Source organism: Entelurus aequoreus, linkage group LG22 (assembly GCF_033978785.1).
Source record: "Entelurus aequoreus isolate RoL-2023_Sb linkage group LG22, RoL_Eaeq_v1.1, whole genome shotgun sequence".
NCBI classification, from domain to species: Eukaryota; Metazoa; Chordata; class Actinopteri; order Syngnathiformes; family Syngnathidae; genus Entelurus; species Entelurus aequoreus.
The window spans coordinates 13,041,836-13,064,098 of NC_084752.1; the positions used below are offsets into that span (position 1 = coordinate 13,041,836).

Sequence of the window (22,263 nt, forward strand, 5' to 3'; positions counted from 1 at the left end):
GTGGCCTCCTACCGGTCGGACATGCCCGAAACACCTCCCTAGGGAGGCGTTCGGGTGGCACACACTGAGAGACAAATATATTGTAAATACAAATTCACATACATACTCACATACACAATTATTCATACATATATACACATTCATACATACATACAGGCACACATTGATACCGTATTTTTCGGAGTATAAGTCGCTCCGGAGTATAAGTCGCTCCGGAGTATAAGTCGCACCGGCCGAAAATGCATAATAAAGAAGGAAAAAAACATATATAAGTAGCATTGGAGTATAAGTTGCATTTTTTTTGGGGAAATGTATTTGATAAAACCCAACACCAAGAATAGACATTTGAAAGGCAATTTAAAATAAATAAAGAATAGTGAACAACAGGCTGAATAAGTGTACGTTATATGAGGCATAAATAACCAACTGAGAACGTGCCTGGTATGTTAACGTAACATATTATGGTAAGAGTCATTCAAATAACTATAACATATAGAACATGCTATACGTTTACCAAACAATCTGTCACTCCTAATCGCTAAATCCTATGAAATCTTATACGTCTAGTCTCTTACGTGAATGAGCTAAATAGTATTATTTGATATTTTACGGTAATGTGTTAATAATTTCACACATAAGTCGCTCCCGAGTATAAGTCGCACCCCCGGCCAAACTATGAAAAAAACTGCGACTTATAGTCCGAAAAATACAGTACTTACCCACATACACAGGTACCTATGCTCCCACATACATACAAAAATACAGTACATACATACACACTCACTGTACATACGTCCAAGCACATTCACTCTACAAACATACAGATACACATACTGTACATGTACAAGCACATATGCATATAATCACGTTTCATCAAACATATATTAACGTTGTTTACCTTGGGGAAACTGGGTAACAAACGGCTCACTAACAAAGCTTAACCTATTGTTACTATAACAATCTACAAGGTTAATACATTTTGTTTCTCTTTCTTCCCCTCCACTTGTCTGCCTTCTTTAGTGATTCAAGTTATTACATATGTGTATTGTTGCATTTGAAACAACTGTATTGTTGATAATAGAAGTAATGATTATTATTCATTATAAATAGTGCTATTGCTATTGGTATTTTGTTTGCTCCATTTGAAGTGTAATAATGTTCATTGTCATTTCTGTGTTTTTAATATTTACCTTATTAACTGTTTATTTGCTATCACTTTTACTATCATAAAGACTATAAAAATGGGACCCATAACCTCCCTGCTTGGCACTCAGCAACAAAGGGTTGGAGTTGGGGGTTAAATCACCAAAATGATTCCCGGGCGCGGCGCCGCTGCTGCCCACTGCTCCCCAAGGGGATGGGACAAATGCAGAGGACAAATTTCACCACATCTAGTGTGTGTGTGACAATCATTGGTACTTTAATCTTTAATATTTGTACATATCATATTTGCTGATGCTGTTCTGTTGTTGTTGTTGTCCCGCAATTTCCCCCCTGTCAATAGTGCTGTATGTGCCTGTATTCTTTTTATTCCCTATAATTATTCCCTGCAATTGTTCTGTGAATCATTCAATCCATCAATCAAAATTGTATTTGTATAGCACTTTTCATACACAGGCTGGTTGCAACACAAAGTGCTTGACTGTGCACCAATTTAATAGGGGAAAAAAACAAAAACGAACACAGCAACACACAGCACTATTGACAATTACTAGACATGGCATGAAAACATCACCTATGAGGCATCCACACTGGAGAATAACAAAAACCTTTATGTAATCTAAAAAAAATATAAAAACATATAGTTTAAAGATATATATGAAAATAGATTAAAATCAAAATAATGAATAAACAAAAACATAACATCGATAACAATAGTAGTAATAATATCAATAAAATAAAATTAAAGAACCTTTGAAGAGTTTAAAATGATCACTAAAAAAACTAATTAAAAAGTTGTATGTAACCTTTTTTTTGTTTTTAAATAGTTTTAGTAGTGCCAGTCAACCTATCCATAGGTGCATGTCTTTGGAGCCGGAGTACCTGGAGGGAACCCACGCAAACTCTACACAGAAAGACCCCAAGCCCGGGGCTTCAACCCAGGACCGTCGTATTGTGAGGCACATGCACTAACCCCTGTTTCACCGTGCTGCCCATCAGCGAGGGGAGATACAGTAAAATCAGGTCAGATAGACAAGGTGCAAGGCCATTTAAAAACTAATAAATATAACTTTAAAATCCACCCTGAAGCGGACGGGTAGCCAATGCAGTGACTTTAAAAATAAAACGGGTAGCCAATGCAGTGACTTTAAAAATAAATCTAATGGGGTTCCCGCCCAGAGGCTGTCTTGGCTCGATTTACACCAGGGGTGTCAAACTCATTTTAGATCAGGAGCCACTTAGAGAAAAATCTACTCCCAAGTGGGCCGGACTGGTAAAATCACGGTACGATAACTTAAAAATAAAGAGAACTTCAGATTGTTTTCTTTGTTTAAAAATAGAAGAAGCACATTCTGAAAATACACAAACCATAATGTTGTTGGTTTTTTTTTTACACTTACATGTTGTAGATAATAATATTCTACCTTTATTTGTCCTTATTTATACTTTCTGGATAAAGTATGCGATAATGTTCATCAGTCAACTCATTGGTGTTAATTTTCAATCTATCAAGATAAAATAATAATATAAAAATCAAATTACAGGAAGTTATTTATGTAGTTTGCTCATTTTCTTCGACTGATGTACTAACATTATGTGGTTTATTTTGTACATGTGTAGCATCATCTACAAAGATACAAAGAATTGATATTGCGACATCAAGTGGACACATTTAGAACAGCAGTTTCTTTCATTCAAAAATTTCGGCTCATTTTTATACTTAGCAAACTCATCCCGCAGGCCGGATAAAACCTGTTCACGGTCCTGATCCGGCCCTCGGGCCGTACGTTTGACACCCCTGATTTAAACCATGGGCAAACCATCCCTCCCCCCCCCCCCCCCCCAACCCCTCCTAATAAGACTTACCCCATAACCGATTTTTCATCTCAACAATATCGTATAGTATTAGTATTATATAATCTTTCATACAAAAAGGTAAGAAGAATAGAGAAAAAACAAGACAAATAAAGGAAATATAAATGAAATACTGTCATGATCCGTTGCCCGGATCATGTTGTATTTTAGTTTGACTCCCTTAGTTCTGTTTTGAGCACCCCTGGGTTTGTGTTTTAGTTGCCATGGGTGCAGATTAGTTTCACCTGCCTCTTACTAGTGTTCGGGACACTCACTTGATTTGAGGAATGCTAATCAAACACTTATTTGGAACATCCCACAGGTGAACAGGCTAATTGGGAACAGGTGGGTGCCATGATTGGGTATAAAAGCAGCTTCCATGAAATACTCAGTCATTCACAAACAATGATGGGGTGAGGGTCACCACTTTGTGAACAAATACATGAGCAAATTGTCAAACAGTTTAAGAACAACATTTCTCAACCAGCTATTGCAAGGAATTTAGGGATTTCACCATCTACGGTCCGTAATATCATCAAAAGGTTCAAAGAATCTGGAGAAATCACTGCACGTAAGCAGCAAGGCCATGACCTTCGATCCCTCAGGCGGTACTGCATCAAAAAGCGACATCATTGTGTAAAGGATATCACCACATGGGCTAAGGAACACTTCAGAAAACCACTGTCAGTAACTACAGCTGGTCGCTACATCTGTAAGTGCAAGTTAAAACTCTACTATGCAAAGCGAAAGCCATTTATCAACAACACCCAGTATCGCCGCCGGCTTCGCTGGGCCCGAGCTCATCTAAGATGGACTGGTGCAAAGTGGAAAAGTGTTCTGTGGTCTGACGAGTCCACATTTCAAATAGTTTTTGGAAACTGTGGACGTTGTGTCCTCCGGACCAAAGAGGAAAAGAACCATCCGGATTGTTATAGGCACAAAGTTGAAAAGCCAGCATGTGTGATGGTATGGGGGTGTATTAGTGCCCAAGACATGGGTAACTTACACATCTGTAAAGGCACCATTAATGCTGAAAGGTACATACAGGTTTTGGAGCAACATATGTTGCCATCCAAGCAACGTCTTTTTCATGCTTATTTCAGCAAGACGATGCCAAGCCACGTGTTACAACAGCGTGGCTTCATAGTAAAAGAGTGCGGGTACTAGACTGGCCTGCCTGTAGTCCAGACCTGTCTCCCATTGAAAATGTGTGGCACATTATGAAGCCTAAAATACCACAACGGAACAACTTAAGCTGTACATCAAGCAAGAATGGGAAATAATTCCACCTGGAAAGCTTAAAAAATTGGTCTCCTCAGTTCCCAAACGTTTACTGAGTGTTGTTAAAAGGAAAGGCCATGTAACACAGTGTTAAAAATGCCCCTGTGCCAACTTTTTTGTATTACTGCCATTAAATTCTAAGTTGATGATTATTTGCAAAAAAAATGAAGTTTCTCAGTTCGAACATTAAATGTTTTGTCTTTGCAGTCTATTCAATTGAATATTGGTTGAAAAGGATTTGCAAATCATTGTATTCTGTTTTTATTTACCATTTACACAACGTGCCAACTTCACTGGTTTTGGGTTTTGTATATAAAACCGAGGACGAAATCAGCCGGCCCGTGGATGAAATGTGCGGAGGTGTTAATGACCCGCACCAGAGGTGGCTTTTGGAAAAGGAGTAATAATACGCTTAAGTTTTAGAAAGACAGGCCGTCAAATTGCCGCCTTTACCTTGAAGCAAATGTGGCGTCTACTCTACAGAAAAAGGGCCACTAATGGAAATGAACGGTGGTAGTCTAGAAAACTGGTGGGTTTTGTCTTCTTTTTGTGTGTGCGTGTGCACACCCTTACATACATTGTGCCTGCAGCTGAGTTTTGATTAAAATTGTGGATTTCTAGTATTCTTTTTGGGAACACCAAAGGTAAAGCATTACAATAGTCTACATGACAGGAAATAAAAAACATGCATTAGCCCCTCCGTGTTGACCTGAGAGAGAAACGGGCGGACTCAAATCCAGATTTTTCTGGATTGTGTTGGTTTCAAATCGTGTATAAAGTTAAAAGTTATTGATAAAAGTTCACTTCAAGTATACGTTATTGCATGTGATATTCTGACTAAGTTGTGACTAGGTTAGTAGAGCGGCCGTGCCATCTAATTGAGGTTTCCAGGTTCGATCCCCGCTTCTGCCATTCTAGTACTGCTATTGAGTCCTTGGGCAAGACATTTTACCCACCAACTCCCAGTTCCACCCACACTGGTTTGAATTTAGCTTAAAGATGTAGATACTGGGTTTCACTATGTAATGCGCTTTGAGTCTCTAGAGAAAAGTGCTATATAAATATAATTCACTTCGCTTTTAGAAACATGACTTCCCTGATCAATGTTGCAGACCTTATCAATCAGTACATAGTCGTCAGCCTAGTGTTGTCCCGATACAAATATTTTGGTACTGGTACCAAAATGTATTCCGATTCTTTTCGGTACTTTTCTAAATAAAGGGGACCACAAAAAATAGCATTATTGGCTTTATTTTAACAAGAAAATCTTAGGGTACATTAAACATATGTTTCTTATTACAATGTTGTCCTTAAATAAAATAGTGAACACACAAGACAATTTGTCTTTTATTAGTAAGTAAACAAACAAAGGCTCCTAATTTGCGGTTCCGGTTCACCGTGCGTGACTGCTCGCCGTCTGTTCGCTGTTGCGAAAAAGCTAAGTAGCGCTCTATCTGTGTGCTTTTAATTGTTCTACAGCTCTCTTTATCACTTCTCAAACATTTTTAGTGGTACTATTTAACTTGCAAATCACCCGATCTCTGTCCCACCACCCTTTCCTCAGCTAGCTAGCTGCTAAGCTAGCGCGGAGAAAGGCAGCGCCGGTCAGTAAGAAGCTACTCCTACAGACCGCGACCACTTCCCTGAGGACAGCAGGAACTTCACTCGGTGACAGAAAACACTGTGAGTAATGGCTTCCTGCGCGTCTTGCACCATACTCACGGAGAGGTTGGCTCTGCTAGAGGGCCGTGTCCGCCAGTTAGAGCAGAGTAATGTCGTAACTTTAGATGTTGCGGACACATCTGCTAGCGTTAGCTGTAGCGAGCTAACTAGCCCAGCTTGTAGCAGTCCTAAGCGGCCTACAAGCTACGGTGTACCGGTTGAGACGCATAATAGATTTAGCTCTTTAGCTAGTCCTACACCCCAGTCTACCGGGCACCACACCTTAGTTATAGGGGACTCCATCACCCGAAACATAAAGCTTAGCAAACCAGCCACAATAAAGTGTATCCCCGGGGCCAGAGCACCTGACATTGAAGCTAATCTTAGGGAGCTAACTCGCAACAGGCCTAGTAAACACGTACGACAGGCTAATCGCACCACTAATTATGCGAATATAGTTGTACACGTTGGCTCCAATGACACTAGAATGAGACAGTCAGAGATTACAAAGAGAAACATAGCCAGGACTTGTGATCTCGCCAGAAAGATGTCCAGGCATCGAGTAATTGTCTCTGGCCCCCTGCCTGCGAGAGGCAATGATGAGAGATATAGCAGATTAGTCTCGCTTAACAAGTGGTTGGCTAGCTACTGTAGGACGCAGGGACTAACGTTTATTGATAACTGGCCCTCTTTCTGGGGCAAACCAGGCTTGCTGATGAGAGACGGCCTTCACCCTAACCAGGAAGGCGCCATCATCCTGTCTAGAAACATAGACTACTATTTAAGTCTCACTTGACTGACTACACTAGAGCAAGCCCGGTCACAGGCAATTACAATGTCTGTTAGTCCGGGTGAGGAGTCAGTTAAGCTACAACTAGCCAGCGCCAGGCTGGATAATCCATGTACGCATAGCAATTCTCTTAGAATAATACACAATTCACATAATGTTTTTTCTGTTGTGTCTGTGTCAGAGGTGGACATGCATTCTACTGAGGTGGCAAATTATGATATGTCCAGTCTATTGCAGCACCAAGCAAACAATCGGAAAATTCCCGTCATATCAATTCCTAGATATGGTCGAAACTATTTAAAGTGCACTACGCATAATAAACGCAACATTGTTAATATTGCCACTACGGATAATCTTAACAAAAACTCGTCAAAACAGCCCAATACCTATAATATGGGCTTTTTAAACATAAGATCATTGTCTCCCAAGGCGTTATTGGTTAATGAGGTCATTAGAGACAACAATCTTAACGTCATTGGTCTTAGCGAAACCTGGCTCAAACCGGACGAATTTTTTGCGCTCAATGAGGCATCTCCTCCTAACTATACGAATGCGCATGTTGCCCGCCCTCTTAAAAGGGGAGGGGGTGTCGCACTAATATACAATGAAAATTTCAACCTTACCCCTAACCTAAATAATAAATATAAATCGTTTGAGGTGCTTACTATGAGGTCTGTCACACCGCTACCTCTCGACCTGGCTGTTATCTACCGCCCCCCTGGGCCCTATTCGGACTTTATCAGTGAATTCTCAGAGTTCGTTGCTGATCTAGTGACGCACGCTGACAATATAATCATAATGGGGGACTTTAATATCCATATGAATACCCCATCGGACCCTCAGTGCGTGGCGCTCCAAACCATAATTGATAGCTGTGGTCTTACACAAATAATACATGAACCCACGCATCGCAACGGTAATACAATAGATCTAGTGCTTGTCAGGGGTGTCACCACCTCCAAAGTTATGATACTTCCATATACTAAAGTAATGTCCGATCATTACCTTATAAAATTTGAAGTTTTGACTCTTTGTCAACAAGCTAATAATAATAATAACTGCTATAGCGGCCGCAACATTAATGCTGCCACAACGATTACTCTTGCTGACCTACTGCCTTCGGTAATAGCACCATTCCCAAATTATGTCGGCTCTATTGATAAACTCACTAACAACTTTGACGATGCCTTGCGCGAAATTATTGATAGTATAGCACCGCTAAAGCAAAAAAGGGCCCCTAAAAGGCGCACCCCATGGTTTACAGAAGAAATTAGAGCTCATAAATTATCATGTAGAAAACTGGAACGCAAATGGCGCGCGACTAAACTTGAGGTTTTCCATCAAGCATGGAGTGATAGTTTAATAACTTATAAACGCATGCTTACCTTAGCTAAAGCTAAATACTACTCAAATCTCATCCGCCTCAACAAAAACGATCCTAAATTTCTGTTTAGTACAGTAGCATCGCTAACCCAACAAGGGACTCCTCCCAGTAGCTCCACCCACTCGGCAGATGATTTTATGAATTTCTTTAATAAGAAAATTGAACTCATTAGAAAGGAGATTAAAGACAACGCATCCCAGCTACAACTGGGCTCTATTAACACAAATACGACTGTATATACGACGGACACTGCCCTCCAAAATAGTCTCTCTATTTTTGATGAAATAACATTAGAGGAATTATTACAGCGTGTAAGTGGGATAAAACAAACAACATGTTTACTTGACCCACTTCCTGGGAAACTTATCAAGGAACTGTTTGTATTATTAGGTCCATCAGTGTTAAATATTATAAACTTATCACTTTCCTCCGGCACTGTTCCCCTAGCATTCAAAAAAGCGGTTATTCATCCTCTGCTCAAAAGACCTAACCTCGATCCTGACCTCATGGTAAACTACCGACCGGTCTCCCACCTTCCGTTTATTTCCAAAATTCTCGAAAAAACTGTTGCACAGCAGCTAAATGAACACTTAGTGACTAACAATCTCTGTGAACCTTTTCAATCCGGTTTCAGGGCAAATCACTCTACGGAGACAGCCCTCGCAAAAATGACTAATGATCTATTGCTAACGATGGATTCTGATGCGTCATCTATGTTGCTGCTTCTTGATCTTAGCGCCGCTTTCGATACCGTCGATCATAATATTTTATTAGAGCGTATCAAAACACGTATTGGTATGTCAGACTTAGCCTTGTCTTGGTTTAACTCTTATCTTACTGACAGGATGCAGTGCGTCTCCCATAACAATGTGACCTCGGACTATGTCAAGGTAACGTGCGGAGTTCCCCAGGGTTCGGTTCTTGGCCCTGCACTCTTTAGTATTTACATGCTGCCGCTGGGTGACATCATACGCAAGTACGGTGTTAGCTTTCACTGTTATGCTGATGACACTCAACTCTACATGCCCCTAAAGCTGACCAACACGCCGGACTGTAGTCAGCTGGAGGCGTGTCTTAATGAAATTAAACAATGGATGTCCGCTAACTTTTTGCAACTCAACGCTAAGAAAACGGAAATGCTGATTATCGGTCCTGCTAGACACCAACATCTATTTAATAATACCACCTTAACATTTGACAACCAAACAATTAAACAAGGAGACTCGGTAAAGAATCTGGGTATTATCTTCGACCCAACTCTCTCGTTTGAGTCACACATTAAGAGTGTTACTAAAACGGCCTTCTTTCATCTCCGTAATATCGCTAAAATTCGTTCCATCTTGTCCACTAGCGACGCTGAGATCATTATTCATGCGTTCGTTACGTCTCGTCTCGATTACTGTAACGTATTATTTTCGGGCCTCCCTATGTCTAGCATTAAAAGATTACAGTTGGTACAAAATGCGGCTGCAAGGCTTTTGACAAAAACAAGAAAGTTTGATCATATTACGCCTATACTGGCTCACTTGCACTGGCTTCCTGTGCACTTAAGATGCGACTTTAAGGTTTTACTACTTACGTATAAAATATTACACGGTTTAGCTCCAGCCTATCTCGCCGATTGTATTGTACCATATGTCCCGACAAGAAATCTGCGTTCAAAGAACTCCGGCTTATTAGTGATTCCCAGAGCCAAAAAAAAGTCTGCGGGCTATAGAGCGTTTTCTATTCGGGCTCCAGTACTCTGGAATGCCCTCCCGGTAACAGTTAGAGATGCTACCTCAGTAGAAGCATTTAAGTCCCATCTTAAAACTCATTTGTATAATCTAGCCTTTAAATAGACCCCCCCTTTTTAGACCAGTTGATCTGCCGTTTCTTTTCTTCTCTCCTCTTCTCCCCTGTCCCTTGCGAGGGGGAGTTGCATAGGTCCGGTGGCCATGGATGAAGTGCTGGCTGTCCAGAGTCGGGACCCCGGGTGGACCACTAGCCTGTGCATCGGTTGGGGACATCTCTGCGCTGCTGACCCGTCTCCGCTCGGGATGGTTTCCTGTTGGCCCCGCTGTGGACTGGACTCCCGCTGATGTGTTGGATCCACTGTGGACTGGACTTTCACAATGTTATGTCAGACCCACTCGACATCCGTTGCTTTCGGTCTCCCCTAGAGGGGGGGGGTTACCCACATATGCGGTCCTCTCCAAGGTTTCTCATAGTCATTCACCGACGTCCCACTGGGGTGAGTTTTTCCTTGCCCGTATGTGGGCTCTGTACCGAGGATGTCGTTGTGGCTTGTGCAGCCCTTTGAGACACTTGTGATTTAGGGCTATATAAATAAACATTGATTGATTGATTTAGTCTGCTGACATATGCAGTAACATATTGTGTCATTTATCATTCTATTATTTTGTCAACATTATTAAAGACAAGTGGTATAAAATGAATTATTAATCTACTAGCTCATTCCCTTAGATTAATGTGTCATTACCTGACACAGCTAATTTGAGATAGCCATACCCTGGCCGTCACGTGACGAGGGTAATCGACTGTCACATGACAACCACTCCAAAATGTGTCCCATACGTCACTTTTAAGATTAAAGATTAAAGTACCAATGATTGTCACACACACACTAGATGTGGTGAAATTTGTCCTCTGCATTTGTCCCATCCCCTTGGGGAGCAGTGGGCAGCAGCGGCGCCGCGCCCCCAACTCCAACCCTTTGTTGCTGAGTGCCAAGCAGGGAGGTTATGGGTCCCATTTTTATAGTCTTTGGTATTATGGGCTTCGTGGGTTGAAGTTAAGCATATAGCGCATATTTTAACACATTTAAAGCGTTGCTGACACGACTATGGCTTCGTATGAGTGTGATTCGCATTCTATTTCGTTTTTGATGCTTTTCAAGATGTCATGTAAATCAGTGTTTTTCAACCTTTTTTGAGCCAAGGCACATTTTTTTCATTGAAAAAATGCAGGGGCACACCACCAGCAGAAAACATGAAAAAATGAAAATCAGTAGCCGATATTGACAGTAAAAAGTTGTTCTCACAAGTGTTGGATATGAATTCAAACCATAACCAACCATGCATCACTATAGATCTTGTCTCCAAGTAGGTGTACTGTCACCACCTGTCACATCACGCCCTGACTTATTTTGAGTTTTTGGTGTTTTCCTGTGCGTAGTGTTTTAGTTCTCCTACTTTGGTGGCTTTTCCTGTTTTGTTGGTATTTTTCCTGTAGCAGTTTCATGTCTTTCTTGAGCGCTATTCACCGCACCCGCTTTGTTTTAGCAATCGAGGCTATTTAAGTTGTCGCTACCCTTCTTTGCAGGGACATTGTTGATTGTCATGTTTTGTCCGGATGTACTTTGTGGACGCCGTCTGCTCCACACGCTGTTAGTCTTTGCTGTCATCCAGCATTCTGTTTTTGTTTACTTTGTAGCCAGTTCAGTTTTAGTTTCGTTCAGCATAGCCTTCCCTAAGCTTCAATGCCTTTTCCTTAGCGGCACTCGCCTTCTGTTTATTTTTGGTTTAAGCATTGGATACTTTTTGACCTGCATGCTGCCTCCAGCATATTGTGATCATGACAAAGCAATTAGCTACCTGCTGCCACCTACTGATATGGAAGAGTATTACACGGTTACTCTGCCGAGCTCTAGACAGCACCGACACTCAACAACGGCACATTATTTGCGGATTATAATTATTGGTTTGCAAACAATATTTTTAACTAGGGATGTCCGATAATGGCTTTTTTTGCAGATGATCCGATATTCCGATATTGTCCAACTCTTAATTACTGATACCGATATCAACCGATACCGATATATACAGTCGTGGAATTAACACATTATTATGCCTAATTTGGACAACCAGGTATGGTGAAGATAGGGTCCTTTTTTAAAAAATTAATACAATAAAATAAGATAAATAAATTAGAAACATTTTCTTGAATAAAAAAGAAAGTAAAACAATATAAAAACAGTTACATAGAAACTAGTAATTAATGAAAATGAGTAAAATTAACTGTTAAAGGTTAGCACTATTAGTGGACCAGCAGCACGCACAATCATGTGTGCTTACAAACTGTATTGATATATATTGATATATAATGTAGGAACCAGAATATTAATAACAGAAAGAAACAACCCTTTTGTGTGAATGAGTGTAAATGGGGGAGGGAGGTTTTTTTGGGTTGGTGCACTAATTGTAAGTGTATCTTGTGTTTTTTATGTTGATTTAATAAAATAAAAAATAATAAAAAAACGATACCGATAATTAAAAAAACAGATACCGATAATTTCCGATATTACAGTTTAAAGCATTTATCGGTCGATAATATCGGACATCTCTATTTTTAACCCAAATAGGTGAAATTATATAATCTCCCACGGCACACCAGACTGAATCCCTCGGCACCAGTGTGCCGAGGCACTGTGGTTGAAAAACACTGCACTAGTGTGCCGTGAGATACAGTCTGGTGTGTCGTGGGAGATTATCTAATTTCACCTATTTAGGTTAAAAATATTTTTTGCAAACCAGTAATTATTGTCTGCAAATTATGTGTTGTTGTCTGTACTGTCTAGAGCAGGGGTCCCCAAACTACGGCCCGCCAGCGTCCAAAATCAGGCCCGCGTTAAGTCCCAAGTATTAAAAAAAATAAAATAAATAAATAAATATATATATTTTTTTCTGTCTTTTCTTATCTACTTTGTACCGCTTGCTACTCACGGTGTCTCCTAGCCGCTCAGGCAAATCATATTGTCTAAAAATGCATTTTCTCCGATAGCGCGGAAAGTGCGCTATATATATATATATATATATATATACACACACACACACACTCCGGCCCCCGGCCAAATTGTTTTAACCCAATGCGGCCCCCGAGTCAAAAGGTTTGGGGACCCCTGGTCTAGAGCTCGGCAGAGTAACCGTGTAATACTCTTCCATATCAGTAGGTGGCAGCAGGTAGCTAATTGCTTTGTAGATGTTGGAAACAGCGGGAGGCAGGGTGCTGGTAAAAAGGTGTGTAATTAAATCGAAAATAAACAAAAGGTGAGTGCCCCTAAGAAAAGGCATTAAAGCTTAGGGAAGGCTATGCAGAACGAAACTAAAACTGAACTGCCGTCAAAGTAAACAAAAACCGAATGCTGGACGACAGCAAAGACTTACAGTGGAGCAACATGACATGACAATCAACAATGTCCGCACAAAGAAAGATGAAAACAACTGAAATATTCTTGATTGCTAAAACAAAGCAGATGCGGGAAATATCGCTCAAAGGAAGACATGAAACTGCCACAGGAAAATACCAAAAAAAGAGAAAAAGCCACCAAAATAGGAGCGCAAGACAAGAACTAAAACACTACACACAGGAAAACAGCAAAAAACTCAAAATAAGTCACAGCGTGATGAGACAAGAGCTACCTTGATGCATGCTTGGTTATGGTTTAAAGTCATATCCAACAATTGCGACAACGACTTTTTACTGTCAACCGAGTTTCGTTTTTTTAATGATTTCTGCCGGTGGTGTGCGACGCAAAAAATGTGCCTCGGCTCAAAAAAGGTTGAAAAACACCGATGTCAGGGCACAATCCTTGTACTTCAGCAGTAAAGAAACATTTCCAGGGTAATCCATGCGGTCTACGTGTTCCACAGCTTTACCCCCCGCACCACACAGCCAGTGTCTTTCTGACAAATGTTATTTCATGCCGGAGCCTCTCTGCAGTCGGCCATTTTGTCCGACGGACGTATTTATGCGGTGCTTCTCGGGTCTGGTATTATTTCACGGCCTGTGCTCACCCGGCAGGGGGCACATTGTGCCCCGGTCACCGAATGAAGTTTGAGGCATTGACCTCCCGTGGCCTGTAAATGTCCTCCTGTCCAACCTTGTTCCATGGCATCCTCTCTCCCACCGGGCGGCCATTTTGTGCCAAATGGAGGAGAAGAGCCACTGAAGGTGCTGCTTGATTGTCATCACACTGTTGTGCTTCTTTCATTCTGTCGGCTCCCAAATGTGTTTAAAGGAACACAGTTTGTCTGTGACAGTGCAGCTTTATCTTGACTATAAGAATTATGGACATACATGCTTTTTTTTCTGTAAGAATATGTTCAAAAGAGTACTTTCCCCTGACCGTCTGCATTTCCATCTAGAAATGTAATATAATTTGTTTGTGTTTTCAAAGCTTTTTTTGTACTTTAATATTCCATTTCTTATTACTTTGTGCAGTGTGCCGATGTTGTCGTGTAACGAGCCCAGGATAAAGCTTCCCCAAAATGGCAGTGTGTCAGGTAAGCTAGCTTATTTTATATTTGCCATTTAAGCTGTTTTTTAGACCATTTAACACGGTGTTCTTCAACCTTTTTTTCATTGAAATATTCCCGAGGCACACCACCAGCAGAAAACATTAAAAAAATGAAACTCAGCAGCCGATATTGACAGTAAAAAGTCGTTCTCGCAATTGTTGCATCACCATAGGCGCCGATCTACATTTCTGCCAGTGGGTGCTCGGTGTGTGTGTGTATATTTTGGTATCAGGTTTCACTATGTACCGCATTTTTCGGAGTATAAGTCGCACCGGACGAAAATGCATAATAAAGAAGGAAAAAAACATATACACTACCGTTCAAAAGTTTGGGGTCACCCAAACAATTTTGTGGAATAGCCTTCATTTCCAAGAACAAGAATAGACTGTCGAGTTTCAGATGAAAGTTCTCTTTTTCTGGCCATTTTGAGCGTTTAATTGACCCCACAAATGTGATGCTCCAGAAACTCAATCTGCTCAAAGGAAGGTCAGTTTTGTAGCTTCTGTAACGAGCTAAACTGTTTTCAGATGTGTGAACATGATTGCACAAGGGTTTTCTAATCATCAATTAGCCTTCTGAGCCAATTAGCAAACACATTGTACCATTAGAACACTGGAGTGATAGTTGCTGGAAATGGGCCTCTATACACCTATGTAGATATTGCACCAAAAACCAGACATTTGCAGCTAGAATAGTCATTTACCACATTAGCAATGTATAGAGTGTATTTCTTTAAAGTTAAGACTAGTTTAAAGTTATCTTCATTGAAAAGTACAGTGCTTTTCCTTTAAAAATAAGGACATTTCAATGTGACCCCAAACTTTTGAACGGTAGTGTAAGTCGCACTGGAGTATAAGTCGCATTTTTTGGGAAAATTTATTTGATAAAACCCAACACCAAGAATAGACATTTGAAAGGCAATTTAAAATAAATAAAGAATAGTGAACAACAGGCTGAATAAGTGTACGTTATATGAGGCATACATAACCAACTGAGAACGTGCCTGGTATGTTAACGGAGCATATTATGGTAAGAGTCATTCAAATAACTATAACATATAGAACATGCTATACGTTTACCAAACAATCTGTCACTCCTAATCGCTAAATCCCGTGAAATCTTATACGTCTAGTCTCTTACGTGAATGAGCTGAATAATATTATTTGATATTTTACGGTAATGTGTTAATAATTTCACACATAAGTCGCTCCTGAGTATAAATCGCACCCCCGGCCAAACTCTGAAAAAAAATGCGACTTATAGTTCGAAAAATACGGTAATGCCTTTTGAGTCTCTCGAGAAAAGTGCTACATAAATATCATTCACTTCGCTTTTAGAAACATGACTTCCCTGATCAATGTTGCCAACCCTATCAACCAGTACATAGTCGTCAGCCTAGTGTTGTCTCGATACCAATATTTTGGTACCGGTACCAAAATGTATTTTGGTACTTTTCTAAATAAAGGGGACCACAAAAAATGTCATTGTTGGTTTTATTTTAACAAAATCTTAGGGTACATTAAACACATGTTTCTTATTGCAATGTTGTCCTTAATAAAATAGTGAACATACAAGACAACTTGTCTTTTAGTAGTAAGTAAACAAACAAAGGCTCCTAATTAGTCTGCTGACGTATGTATACACATATTGTGTCATTTATCATTATATTATTTTGTCAAAACTATTAAGGACAAGTGGTAGAAAATTAATGATTAATCTACTTGTTCATTTACTGTTAATATCTGCTTACTTTCTCTTCTAACATGTTCTATCTACACTTCTGTTCAAATGTAATAATCACTTATTCTTCTGTTGTTTGAATAGTTGAGTGATGGATAATACCACAAATTTGGGTATCAATCCGATACCAAGTCGTTACAGGATCATACATTGGTCATATTCAAAGTCCTCATGTGTCCAGGGACATACTTCATGAGTTTATAAACATAATGTACATTTAAAAAAACCGAAAGAAGATTTTGTGATGTTAAAAAATATCGATGTATTCATAGTAGTATCGCCTAGATACGCCATTGTACGTGGTATCATTACGGGGACGGCGTGGCGCGGTTGGGACAGTGGCAGTGCTAGCAACCTGAGGGTTCCTGGTTCGATCCCCACACACTACCAACCTCGTCACGTCTGTTGTGTCCTTGAGCAAGACACTTCACCCTTGCTCCTGATGGGTCGTGGTTAGCGCCTTGCATGGCAGCTCCCGCCTTCAGTGTGTGAATGTGTGTGAGAATGGGTGAATGTGGAAATAGTGTCAAAGTGCTTTGAGTACCTTGAAGGTAGAAAAGCGCTATACAAGTATTTACCAATTACTGTCATTACAGTGGATGTTATGTGTAGATCCACCAATGGCGTTTGTTTATATTGTAGCGTCCCACAATAGTTGGTGCCGCAGGGAATTCTGGGAATTTGTTCTGTAGGGTTTTTCTTGTGTTGCGGTGCAAATATTCTTCCAAAATGTGTTTGTCGTCGTAGTTTAGTGTGGTTTCACTGTATGGCACATGTTTATGACAGTATTGGCACAGTTCATACTGCCACTCTTAGTGTGACATGTATGGCTGTTGAGTAAGTATGCCCTTCATTCCCTCGTGTGCAGTGTGTTTAAAGTCAAGATGTGTGTGTCATTAGTTAGTTATCGGCACAATGAAATCTTGGTTTTAGGCTTTGTCAATTATAGATTATCATCATCATCAATCTTTATTGCAGACCTTAAGATCCATTAAACATATAAAAACAGAATATAATACATTAAAAACAAAACAAAACAATACAATATATATTATATATATATATATATATATATATATATATATATATATATATATATATATATATATATATATATATATATATATATATATATATATATATATATATATATATATATAAATATAAATATAAATAAATATGATTTGTGACTGTTTTATTATGCAAAACGAACCAAACCCGCCACCAAATTAGCAACAACAAGATTGATTTTTCAAATATTATTTTAGAGATTGAAATTCGCCATCAATCCCACGTGGGTGCTCGGCATTGTCCGTGGGTGCTTCGGCCCTGATCTCGACCATGTAAAGAACAATTACATTAAATGTAGAGGTTTACAGTAAGTACTGTAAATAACAGAATTTACATAGAATATATTACACATAGACTTTCTTTTATTGTCATTCAAATTTGAACTTTACAGTACAGATAAGAACGACATTTTGTTGCATTAGCTCGTTGTAGTGCAGGATAAAAGAGCAATAAGGTGCAGATATTAATAAATAGATTACTGTACAGATAAATATATTGCACTTTTGCATATGCATCCACGTTTATGGATGTATGTTATATTGTCTTTATATTCCAGTAAGTTAATCAGTTTTTGGGTCGGAATTGAGGTGATTATTATGATGCGTTCAAGAGTCTTATGGCCTGAGGGAAGAAGCTGTTACAGAACCTGGAGGTTCTGCTACGGAGGTTGCAGAACCTCTTTCTAGAGTCCAGCAGTGAAAACATATATAGGCCTACAGTTGGCACACAAGTGTATAAATTGTGTGTGAATGCTGAATACTGTAGATGAAGGTGAGCTGAAATTGACATAAAATGTGGAATTATGAGAGAAGTGGGATTTTTTTCCGATATGGAACATTTAATGTTTGAATGTGGGAAAATGTTTCTTCATTTCTATGGGGATTTTTTAAATGTGGAGTTCCTGGAAAACCAGGAATTGTTGGAATGTAGAAAAAAAAATTGCTAGAGTTTTGAAAGAGCTGCTTATTCTTGTGTTGAATTGTTATGGTCAGTTCGATTTTTAAAAGGGAATTGTAGGAAAAAGCGGATTTTTAATAAAAAATGGGGATAGGTTGATTGGCAACACTAAATTGGCCCTAGAGTGTGAATGTGAATGTTGTCTGTCTATCTGTGTTGGCCCTGCGATGAGCTGGCGTCTTGTCCGCCCGAATGCAGCTGAGATAGGCTCCAGCACCCCCCGCTACCCCGTAAGGGACAGGCGGTAGAAAATGGATGGATGGATGTTTGTGCTACACAAAAAAGATTGACTTCTTCTGGAAAAAATGTCAATACATTTACCATAAACAATATTGGTTCTAGATCTAGACCCTATAAAGAACAATTACATTAAATGTAGACGTTTATAGTAAGTACTGTAAATAACATAATTTACACAGAATATATAGGCCTACAGTAGGCACACAAGTGTATCAATTGTGTGTGAATGCTGAATGCTGTAGATGAAGGTGAGCCGAAATGGACATAAAATGTGGAATTATGAGAGAAGTGGTAATTTTTACGATATGGAACATTTATTTATTTTAAAATTTTTTAAATTTTATTTTTATTGACATCCAGCATCAGACATTCCTTTCCATTACATCATATTCACATAAATCATATATCAATTGTCTGCCCTAAATGTCAAAATATTTTTGTTTGTATCACACCCATACCACCCACCTCCCCCCCCCAAAAAAGAAAGAAACAACAAAAAAAAACAAAGTAATATCTACAAATACATTGTTTAAATAAACAAAACAAAACAAAAAAAACAAAAAAAGGGAAAATAAATAATAATAATAATACATTAATAATAATAATAATAATCAGAAATAAAATAAAATATAAACAGATACACACATATATATATATATATATATATATATATATATATATATATATATATATATATATATATATATATATATATATATATATATATATATATATATATATATATATGTGTGTATATATGTATATATGTGTATATATATATGTATATATATATATATATATATATATATATGTATATATGTATATATGTGTATATATATATGTATATGTGTGTGTGTGTGTATGTATATATATGTATATATATATATATATGTGTGTGTATACATACATATATATATATACATACATCGTATGTATGTACGATATGGAACATTTAATGTTGTGATGCTGGAATGTTTTGAATGAGTTGAGGAATGTGGGGGAAAACATTTCAATGGGGATTTTTTAAATGTGGAATTCCTAGAAAACCAAGAATTGTTGGAATGTAGAAAAAAAAAATAGCCAGAGTTTTGAAATAGCTGTATATTCTCATGTTGAATTGTTAAGGTCAGTGCGAATTTTAAAGGGAATACTAGGAAAAAGTGGACATTTTTTTAAAATATTGAAAATTGTTAGTCTGGATGTTCTGAATGAGCTGACTGTTTATATACTACATTGCCCAGTAAAAATTGTCCATTGTTTTTTTTTTGCGTAAAATCTGGATTGACGGAAATTATGGGAATTTGGGGGAATGTGTCAATGTTTGGCAAACTTGTCCTGGTTCTGCTTGATTGTGCTTGCGCTGGGTTGAAGTGTGGAAGTAGTTTAGTGTCAAAACATTACGGAATAAATATAATAGGTAATCATTTTTCTGCAGAAAAACATATGTTTGAATTCAGTTCAGTTTCAGTTTATTTGGGACATGCATGTAATGCATCACATATTTCCAGTTGTTTCATTACAGCACGTACGAAAAGGAGTAGGAAGAAGCTGAGCTTATTTAATTCTACCCCTTTTCATACTATAGCAATTTTATCCCATGGCCTTCTTCTCTGTAACAGAACAGTGAATAAATAAACAATATACCATAGTAAGTAAACACATATTAAATAATATTAAGTGATCTTCTTCTCACTCCCTTTCAGGCAACACTGGATCATCATGCTTACATACCGTACATTACATTTTGCATTATATTCATTAATATTATTATGTGTTGTCTACCTTGTACTTTTTGTATGTCATTGCCTGAATTAAATTAATAAATAAAATGAAAAAAAAAGAAACAAAATACATAATCTATCTCAAAAAAAAAAATCTTAATTATTGCTCTGTGTACTTTGTGAATGACCTTTAACATTGACATACTGTACTACAGCCGGAGTGTCAAACTTGTTTTTATTAAGGGGCGGCTACCCTCAGAGGGCCACTTGTAACAGTACATATATATGACTATTAATGTGTAATCCTCATGATATATTACACAATTGCCTATGTGTTTATTTATTATACTATTTACCTACAAATTGACAGATAACTTGCTTTGAAATCATAAGTCGAGGGGGGGGGGGGGGCATGTATTTAAGCACTTATTTTTATTTTAGCATAAACAATATTTGGAATATATAATGTACTATTGTCTGTTGCATCATCAGATGATATTAAAGTTTAAAATACCTTCTTTTTTTTGGTCTGAATTTAAACAAAGATTAAGAGCTTTATTAACGCATATTATTTCCAGGTTTTTAATCACGTGACGAGCCAGACAACGCCCTCGACCCCTAAATTTGGCACCTGTATACCAAAGCACAAAACAAGCCGTAGCTTTCACTGAGTTTGCATGGAGCGTCTGCCTGAGGGACGACATAATGGCATGGAACAGAACTAGACAGAGAGACACTAGTCATCCAAGGGGGGTCTTGCAGAGGTGGGATCCCTGCAGATTCTGGGCGCAGCCTACTGAGTTTCCCATGACCGTTCATTTACTGAAAGGTCAGAAAGGTTTGCGAAGGCCTGGAGCGCACACACGACAAAGCATACGGAGAGAAAATTGTACAGTGCAACAGAACTTACATCTTAGGCACTCCTTGTGGAAAATGCCATCAGTTAATATCTGGAGGAATGGAAGCATTTTGTGTTATATTACAACATTGTTGGCATTTTCAAAGGAATCGTAGGTAAATATGTTAATGTGCTTGTGTCTGCCCATGCAAACTGCGGATTATTGGAAGTAGCATGTGGCTTTTGTACGACATAAACCTGGCTTTACTCTTCTGTATCAACTATTCCAGGTGTTTTGTTTGGATTTGGCTACTCCACAGCATGAAAGAGGAATGATCATTCACCTGATAACTCTAAAAGAAACAACATTCATGGGCAAAGACAGTGGACGACTTACCGAGACCCAAACACACTGGTAAGAATATATTTTGCTTGAAATATTATTTATTCGATAGTTTGACATATTACATGAGATCGGTTCATCGATTGGTCACCAAAATTAAAATCAAATGTATTTCTGACAAACTGTCTTTAATGTCAAAGCCCAGCACATATTTCCTCCAAGTTGTGGTAAAAGGTTCATCTAATATTTTCAAATTCGAAATTGATTATTAATGTCACATTATTTTGGAGCTTCTAATGTTTTATTTGAACCATGAGCCAACACAGAACTTGGTAAAAAAAAATCCTTCAGTTATGCTGCTCCCTGGTCATCCAGAAAGATCTGAGGCTACCAGAATTGATCACTTTTAAGTTTAAGTCCATTTTAAAAGATCAACAAACCAGTTCTCTTGGGCAATAAACTCGCTTTTAAATTTAATTATTATTTAATCGTTTTAAAGTATTTTTGACCTGTTGTGGTATGACTGCTGTTGCTCTGTTGTGTTATCTTGTTGTAATTATTATTGTAACTTTGTTTGTGCCGCCCTCTTTGTCATGTCGCTCTAGAAAAAGAGATTTTAATCTCAATGAGTCTTTACCTGGTTAAATAAAGGAAATGCAATTGATTGATTGTAATGTAAAATATTGAAGCCCAAATAGAGGGACACCAATGTGAACACTTTGAGAAGTGAAAGGCAACTGAAGACCATGGCGTATAGTCTAAGTGGAATAAGGTAACAAAAACATCTTAACGTAAAGAACAAATAATTAGCTACCCACCCCACATAAGCCAGGACAGAGGAACAAGACTTTCAGGAGGACAGAGGAAAGTAATACCAGAACATGGATAAAGAAGGACTTACTGACTTAATAATCAGGAAAAT

General features: G+C 38.5%; 1 protein-coding gene across 4 annotated transcripts in view; it reads left to right on the forward strand.

The window, feature by feature from the left end:
• Positions 1–22,263, forward strand: part of tenm3 (teneurin transmembrane protein 3) — a 755,307-nt gene that overhangs the window by 19,766 nt on the left and 713,278 nt on the right. For all 4 annotated transcript variants that reach the window (XM_062033280.1, XM_062033281.1, XM_062033282.1 and 1 more), the window contains 2 exons: positions 14,355–14,416; positions 21,289–21,413. The gene's annotated coding sequence lies outside the window, so the exon portion shown is untranslated. The remainder of the gene's footprint in view (positions 1–14,354; positions 14,417–21,288; positions 21,414–22,263) is intronic.